This window comes from Crocodylus porosus, unplaced genomic scaffold, assembly GCF_001723895.1.
Source record: "Crocodylus porosus isolate Cpor-Errol unplaced genomic scaffold, CroPor_comp1, whole genome shotgun sequence".
NCBI lineage: Eukaryota > Metazoa > Chordata > Crocodylia > Crocodylidae > Crocodylus > Crocodylus porosus.
Genome location: NW_017728907.1, coordinates 10,776,223 through 10,785,270, shown reverse-complemented (window position 1 = coordinate 10,785,270; position 9,048 = coordinate 10,776,223). Strand labels below are relative to the sequence as shown.

Genomic DNA, 9,048 nt, shown 5'->3' with positions numbered 1-9,048 from the left:
CCTGGAAATTCAATCCATAGTTTAACTTTTCCAAGTTCATGTTCTGCTTAGGCAAGAGACTGGAAAATCAGGGAGAGAAATAAAGAGAAATAGAAGTGAGATGAAAAGAAAGAGATTCTAGTGAAAAGACAAATTCTGGTATATCAGGACAGGGCACTACTTTGGGGGAAAGTAGTTTTAGGTGACTAGACTTGTCTATATGACTGACTAATAGACTACTTTTTGGGGGTCCTTGCAAGTACCATATATTCTTTACTTATTCTCAGTCCTCTGGGGACAGATAGGGCAGAGCTATTGTCCCCATTTTTGGGTGGGGAATGGGTGTTTCTTGCAAGATTCTGTAGTAGAGGACTTGATGCTATTCAACAGTTTTGTCAGTGAACTGGAAGCAGAGAGAAATTCACTTCTCAGATTCTGTAACTGGCATAAAGGTAGACAAAAGATTAAGAGATGCTGAGAGCAAGGCTGACAAACAATTATCTGGATTGCAAGTAAACTGGGTCCATTCCTTAAAAATAGGGTTTAATCCAGCCAAATATACAGTGATAATTGAGTTTGAGGAAGGGGTACAACCATACTTGCAGAATAGAGGCTGTATCCCAGAAGGCAATAAAGGACTCAGGAGTAGTTAAGGGTCAGTGAGTGCATCTACATGCCCAATTAGTGTGGTGCAATAAACTCCGGTGCAGTTCACGCTGGAGTTAACAGCTACTGGGCACAGCATCTACAGGTGCATCTGGGACTGCAGCAGTTTGAACTGGGAAAGAGCAGCCCTGGGCTGGTAGCAGGTGTGGGGGGTCATCTCTGGGGTCAAGGCACTGAGCAGCAGGGGGGATGGCTGTGGCAGTGCCCAGAGAGCAGAGCCATGTGGCTAGGTGGCAGGCAGAGGTCTGGCCCCCTGCTGCCTGGGCTGAATGGATGCAATTTATGCTTGGGTCAGTGTTTATGCATGTGTTTAGGTGCAGTTATTTTTGGCACCATAAGACTAATGTCCCCAACAGTACTCCTACAACAGCAAAAATTAGCTTGCTAAGGTCTAATAAAATTGCACGTGTAGACTGACACTTTATGCTGCAGCAAATTAGTCTACTGCACAATAAAGTGCACATATAGATGCACCCAGTTTGTACAAGGACCTCAACATGAACTCTAGAGTAATCTTGTGCCAAAAAGGGGTTGACACAGTTCTTGGCTATAAAAACAAAGTGGTGGTGAATAAGTGCCAGGTGGTCATTTTTAGTTCTGCATCTGGCACTGATGAGAGCAATACTAGAATACTGCATGCAGTTCAGGTGCCCATGCTTTCAAAAAATACTGAAAAAACTGGAGAGAGTGCAGATAAAAGCCATAGACATGATTCAAATGCTGGAGAACATATTTGATGGTAAGAGACTTAAAGGGCATCATGAATGCAGTTTACCAAAAAGAAAAGGCAACTCTGTTACAACACAGAATTACCTTTATAGAGAAAAAACAACTGGGTACTCAAGGGCTTTTAATCCAGCAGATCAAGGCAGAACCAAAATCACTAGCTGAAAGCTGAAGCCAGATGGATTCAAACAGATAGTAACAAAAGCATTTTTTAAACACTTCTGGAGAGTCACCAGTGGGACCAGCTACTTAGCTAAGCAGTAAAATCTCCTTAAGGTCTCCTAGCCAGATCAAATGCATTATTAGAAAGTATGCTTTAGCTAACCCTAAAGGTTGGTCAGAAGATCAAGCAGAATCACAAAGTTGGAAGTGACCTCAGGTAGTCCAACCCACCCCCAAAGCTAACTCTTAAGGCACTACTGGGACTTAAACCCAGGATCTCCTGCTTACTAGGCAGGCACTTTAACCAACTAAGCCACAGCACCTCTTTTGTTGTAGCAAAAAAACGAACCAATGATCCCTCTGCTTCTCAACTCCAAATCTATACAGCTTATAGCTACACAGGAAAGTCTTGCTAGATATTCTGGTACAGGTTTCCCTCAATTTATGCTGTACATGCATTCCTGGAGACTGGTGCATAAATCACATTTGCATAAAGAGAACTCACTTTACAATGTAACAAATAGGGATAGGTTCCCATGGCAGTGAGGGAGGGACTGGTGTTGCACAAGGCAGTAAAGCAGAGGGAACAGAGTGGCATTTGCTAGTCCTGGCTGCAGCGTGCTCCACCTGTCCTCACTCACCTCTGTTCTTGGGCTGTGCCATGCCCTGGTGCAGGCAGCTGGTGTTGGCTGCTCCTAGGGCCACTGCAGCTGGGGTTGGGGTGAGTGGGGCCATGGCCTTTTCCCCTCCCCCCACAGACTTACCTGCGTGGCTGGGGGGACAGCTATACTGATCACTTAAGACTGAATTTACCTCACATATAATGAATTATAAGTCTAAATATGCTCATTGTATAAGAGTGATTTCACATATAAAGAACTCACATAAATTGAGGGAAACCTGTATAATTATACCAGAGAGAAGTAGGTAGCCATGTTAGTTTGAAGTTGGGGTGGATTTGCACTTTGTATGCTAACATCTGATGAAGGACTTCACTGCATCTCTGATATTATACCAGCAGAGTAGAGCAGATCAGAGATACTTTGTAAAGCTATGTTCCTTACCCGCCATCCAGTGAAAATGAGGATTTGTGAAGTATCTGGGGCAGACAGTATCCCAGCAAACAGCTGTGTAGTACCATGGAGGTGCCCTAGATGTTTGCAGGGATATTTAGTGCAATGGGTGTGTGTGAAACTGTTGATGAATTCCAGCTGAGTAGAGAACCAGCAGCCTTTGAAGCAAAAGCTGCATCAAGCAGCAGGTTGTGAACCACTTGGATATGAATGATCTGGATTCAATTATACGCGATAAATGAAATTAGTTATATAATATATATCCCAAACAGTACTCAGAAAGGCCTAGGAATCTCCTTACCTCAGGGTCTGTCCATTTCAAGGGGACAAACTGGCTATGAGGGTAGTTCTCACCAGAGACAAGGTACTCCAGAAACATTTGCTTTGTAACTGTAACACTGAACATCAGTGTTGGTACAGAACAGGCACAGATGACTTTTAAGCAGACATTCAAGCATGAGACCAGATGCTTATTCTCATGGGATAGATTTGCTCCATGCAGAGGCTGCTGTTGCCACAGACTATAGTCCCCACTGCACAAAATAATATTTTCCCCTACATAAAGTGCTAATTCCAGGAAAGCCAGGCATGAGGCTAGTTCATTCTTTAGACATTTGAATCCTTTGACACACAGTTATATTCAGACCCCATCAAAGGAACCTTTTTTTACTGGGGTGGAGCTGGCCTCAATTCTCACTCTGAAAATACTCTAAGATTTTTTTAATTGCTGTAACCATTGCAAATACAGCAAGCTAATGAAATACCAAGCCCAGATGGTGACACCTTGAGCAAAAATGCTCCCTGAAATTATGAGAACCCCTGAAGAGTGAGACTAGAGGGAGGAAGTCTGGACTGGCCTGGCATTTTACCTAACATTGCTACTTAATTTCTAAAAGAAGCCCCAGTTTCCAAGATGTGTTGTTTTATAGTAGTTGTTCTTGTAATTATATGCTGTTGTGGTAGTATGTGTCATAGCAGCTAACCAGAAAACCCTAAGCCAAGGTGGACTGTGCCTTGCATTAGCACCCCACGCCACTTACTCCCCTAGAGTTCTTTTGAATCCTCAGCAAAATTAGATACTCAGTTGCCCTTGACACAGGCAGGGTACTGGGTACAACCATAGTCTTCTACCTCAGTTTTGAGGGACAGCTACTCAGAAGTGCAGTTCTGCAATGATGGACTGACTGCACGCAGTCGCACGTCAATGAGAAGTAGCTTGCAGCCCACATATCTCAATCCTTATTTCTGAGAACACCATTAACAGCTCAGTAACTTCCTTTCAGCATCTCAAATCTCACAGATTGGCATTAGGGTACAGACAGTAGCATACCTTTGAAACCTAACCATGCTGCTCATATAGCTGAATACTGGCTTTTACCCTCTCCTGTTCCCCTCTGGTATCAGCAGCACATGACACCCTGCTTGCATTGGTTCCTGACTTCCAACCCAGGGGATAAAGAATCCATTCCAGAAAGAGATTCAACTGAGGATTTTCACATCCAAAAAGCTGTGGATCTGTCTGTTAGTAGAAAGGAGCTGCCAGTTGTCAACAACTGAAAATTTCCCAGGAACTCTTCTCCAAATAACCCAAGATCGTGGTGCTGCTGAGGCTTCCATGTCTGCATTGGGCTGCAGTTTGAGGTATATAGAATGAGACTCTGGGTGACTGCAGACTCAGATCTGATGCCCTCATATTAACCCCCTAATGATATAAAACAGGGGTGTTAAACTCGCCCTGGACCAGATCCAGATCATGACGTCTCTCCCAGGCCAGATCTGTAGTGTTTGCAGCATATGCGGCAGTGGGCCCACTGCGGGGCTGGGAGTGTGGTGGGGCTAAGTGGAGATGGGCCAGGTAGCTGCAGGGAGAGTTGATCTGTGGCATCGCAGCCCTTGCACTTCTGCTGCCAACGGCCTTGCCAAGGGGCCCTGAATTCTATAGCAGGTCCCACCCCGCTGTGGCCATGCTCCCAACTTCTGGTAACCCTGGTGGGGCAGACAGAACATCCATGTTGCCATATGTTGACACTCCTGGTGTAAAAGAAGCATCTCTATGCTTGTCAAAACCCTAAGCCAAGGTGGACTGTGCCTTGCATTAGCACCCCATGCCACTTACTCCCCTAGAGTTCTTTTGAATCCTCAGCAAAATTAGATACTCGGATGCCCTTGATACAGACAGGGGACTAGGTACAACCATAGTCTTCTTCAGGGAAAAGGCAGAAGACTGGGGAATTTAGAAGGGTAAGTGCTTCACTGGACCAAGGGAGGTCCCCATGAGACTATTAATAATTACTTATTATTGTGGTCGTACTAAAGAGATCAGGACTCATTTGTGCAAATGGAGGTGTCACCCCCCTCCAAGTACACAGAGGTATTTGCATCTGTTAGTTTGTCATAGGAGGGCAAGGGAAAAGCAGAGCAATAGAGACACTGGTAGTGGTATGGTAAAGGGGTGTGTAAGTGGCAGGGGACAGTTGGCAGTAATGTATATTCTTGGAGCTTTGGACGTGCCAATCTCATAAAGCTGGAAGGAGTCATGAGACAAATTGTCTCAGAAAAAGAATTTAAGCAGCCAAATGTGAATGATACTCAGAAAGTAGATTTCTCAAAAGCCATAACATCACATTTGAGACAGAAGGCTACAACGGTTAACACACAGCTCTCATTACAGCAGAAATGAGAGAGGGGGAGTGTTAACATCAAAGACTATCAAGTGGAAGGTAGAATTTGTAGGAAATTATTAAAGGAAGAAAAAAAGGCTACCAAAAGAAATCTATGGCTAGCAGAGTTCAGGACAATATAAAGAGTTTTTACGTATACAACTTAAGTTGCTTAAGGGCATAGTCAGTAGAGGAGACAGAAGAAAGGCTATGTTCTTACCCATAGTAAGGGTAAGCAATCTTGATTAATGACAGGAACAGTCTGTGTTCAGTTTTTCACATTACACAAAGATATAATTGCACCTTCCCCCCCGCCCCCTCTTCTTTTATGTCTCTAATAACAGCCTTGACAGGATAGGACCTTGTCAATTCAAAGCTGCTGTGACAGTGATGGCTTCTAGTTAGTGTCATAGCTATGCAGCAAATCAGAGCGCAAATGTATTACAAAGTATACAGTGAGGCTGAAGTGTTTTTATGCACTCAGGTTGTTTAAGCAGTATGCAGATAACCAATGTTTGTTAGAATGGAAGCAAGAGAGGGGGAAATCAGGGACCAGTATGATGAGTTATATTATGCAAATTATGTACTTATCTAATATACAAGTAAGTGGAGTACACAGTATCCAAAACAAAAAGAAGCCTTTCCTAAAATGCTAGCTGGAAATGAAAGAGTGATTAATAATCATACAGAAAAGGCAAAAGGGTTCAATAAATATTTCTGTTCTGTAGTTGGGAATAAGTCCAATGATGCATGCATATCAAGTGGTCATGACAACACAATAGTTTCTAATCCGAGAGTAACCTGGAAAGATGTTAAATAGTGGCTTTTAAAGTTGGATGTTCTTAAATCAGCAGACCAGGATAACGTGCCTCCAAGAAGCTTAAAAGACCTGCTCAAACGTACAGGATAGGGGGCTGTAGGCTGGGAAGCTGTGACTGAAATGAATTTGAGGATTACCAGCTGGACACAAGTTCTCAGAAGCCCGCAAGCTCTGCTGTGGCCAGAGGGCTACTCTGATCCCAGTATATACAAATAGGAGTACTGAGTAGAAGTAGAAAGATTATGTTACCACTGTATTTGGCACTGACTGGGCCACTGTGAATGCTGTGTCCACTTCTGGTGTCAACAGTTCAATAAGGAAGTTAACAAATTGGACAGGGTTCAGGAAAGAGCCACAGAAATAATGACTAGATTGGACAGACCTAAATTACTAAATTGGAGACATGGAGACAAACATTTGACAATAGCTTCTTTAAATCTTGCAGACAAGCACATAACCAGAACCAGTAGCTAGAAGCTGAAGTACAGTAAATTCAGTCTAGAAATAAGATGCAGTTTTTTAATAATGAGGGTAATTAACCATTGAAACAATTCGCTAAAGGCTGCACTGGATTCTCCATGATAGGAAGTTTTAAAATCAAGATAAGATGCTTTCCTAAAAAGAGATGCTGTAGTTCAACCCCAGCTCTTGGATTGAAAGTAGGAATGAATTCAAACAAGTCTGATGTCATCTCTTCCTCTATGCAGGAAGTCAGGCTAGATCTCAGTGGTCTCTTCTGGCCTTAATATCTATACTTGTGCGATTTTTTTTTTCTGAGATGGGAAGGTAGGGAAGGCATGATTATAGTTTGGGGGTGCGTAGATGAAAAGGAAAATTAAAGGTCAAGCACTAGTGTTGAGTATGGTGAGGAGGGAAGGTAGAGCTCCCTTTTATTTTTGTTCAAAATCTTTAAATGCATCCATATGTAAAGTGGTGAATAGGCTGGATCCAAAGCCCATGGAAGCTGATTATTCTCCTGCACCATCTATTTCTCTTATCTTTTTCTAGTATTCCTCCCCCATATCTCCCAACTCTTGCACACATGCCCTTCCTGTGGACTTGCTAACACCTTCAGGAAGGGGAATTCTGTCAGTCTAGGTAGGGTGCCCCTCTATAGCACCATCCCATCTTCCTTTAAATGCTTGCTGAGCATCAAAACCCCTTGGGGATGTTCACACTATTTCACTGTAGTATGAAGGTATGTTTCAGTGGAGTTCCTCTGATAATCCCTGCCTTCAAAGATACTCCAGCTGCCAAATGCAAACAGAGGACAGTCTGGAAAGGTGCAGCAGCAGGATTCTCCATGCTTCATGCAGTCACCCTCCACTGTCACCCCACTAGGCTGCCCATCAATCTCTATGGGGGAAAGACAGGGGCAGTGTGTAGGGGGTGCACACGGGTGCACATGCACCCCCTGAGCATGGCAGTTCACCCCCTACAAAATGTGCCACTGACACTATCAGCAGCGCCTGTGGGTGTTTGCCACTCGCCATCCTGCCACCAACACCACCGGTGGGAGTCTGCAGGTGGTCCACAATCCCCGCAGGCTGCTGCTGCTGCCGCTGCCAGTGGCAGCTGCAGGTGGTCGCTGACCCATGGTGGTGCTTGCCACCAACAACACTGGCAGCATCTGTGGGAGCTCCCCTGCTTACTGCCGCTGCCATACTCTCCCATGCGCTGTTCATGGGGAAAGAGATCATTAGTGTTGCCTGTGTCAGACGGCAGGTTGCTATAGGAATACACCAGGTGAAATGTGAGTTCTGTGAACTGTGTCGCTTTTCACAGTGTGAACGGTAGCATGGTAGGGCTGGATTAACCCTGAATGGGGAGGATGCTGTCAGAGCAGAGGGGGTGCGATATACCTCCAGGAGAGAGGGCCAGGAGCACTGCAGACTTGGCTGTGTACAAGGAGTGCTCTTCTCTGGTGCTCTGGAGACGGTGCTTTCCCACAGGGTAGTCCAGTCCAGTCCAGTTGGTGGTGGCAGTAACTTGAGTTGAGGATGATATCTACTGTGGCTCATTGATGGGTCTTGGGGTGACTTAGCAGTCCAATCCCTGAGCCATAGACATGTCCACAGAAGTTACAGGTCTTTCTGCAGGGAGAGTAGGCCATAGGTTAGGATTTCTCTTCCTTCCTTCCTCCATTCTCTTTTCTCTGCTACAAGGTAAAACAAGATGCTTTGCACCAAAACGGGCTGCTGCTTGGTTGAGGTTGTGGCACCACTGGAATAGGTCAACAGCCAGCTCCTCCCTCCTCCTCCTGATGAAGGCATCCCTCAGGAAAATGGATGCCAACAAACATAGTCACTGACTTTCACTTTTATAAGATGACAGACATGTGGAAAGTTATATGCATTTCAGGGGACAGCCCTCTTCCTGAGGAGGGCCAGGGCCGTTGGACCCCTGCATACTTGGCACCTCTGCCTTCAAGGTGTCCTTGGAGCATCTCCTCCGACCGCGCCAAGATCTCAGGCTGTGACCACGATGGGAGTACAGCACTTGTTTTGGGAGCCGGGAGTCAGGCATTCGCGTGTGCTGTCCAGTCCAGCAATGCTGGTGCTTGAGGACAGCCCCGGACACAGGCACGGGTGAACCGGGTAGTCGCCCGGGGCCGGGACAGAAATGAAAAAAATAATTACAATTGCAAAAAAAAAAAAAAGTTTTAACGTTGCGCCCACAGGGACCGGCAATGTTGTCTCTGGAGCACGACCTGTTTAAAGCCGCGGATACCGCAGATGTGACAAAGACTTCCGCAACAAACCAATCTGTCCTTCTCCCTGGCGAGGGGGCACGTGCAGCCCCGCTTGCGGATGGCTGACAACCGGGGGCGGCCCCGGCGCGGCGGAGGACGCGCGACCCTCCTCCGGCGGTGCGGAGCTCCTGGAGGGAGCCGGCCTTCTTCTCTCCACCGCCTCCAAGCCCCAAACCAGCCTGCAGGGGCTGGCGCGGGCGGCCGGGGCGG

General features: G+C 45.8%; 1 non-coding gene across 1 annotated transcript; it reads right to left on the bottom strand.

Moving 5' to 3' along the window:
* Positions 1 to 1,782: 1,782 nt before the first annotated feature.
* TRNAT-AGU lies at positions 1,783 to 1,856 on the bottom strand. The gene has a single exon. It is a non-coding gene; the product is annotated as a tRNA-Thr (tRNA).
* Positions 1,857 to 9,048: the final 7,192 nt, after the last annotated feature.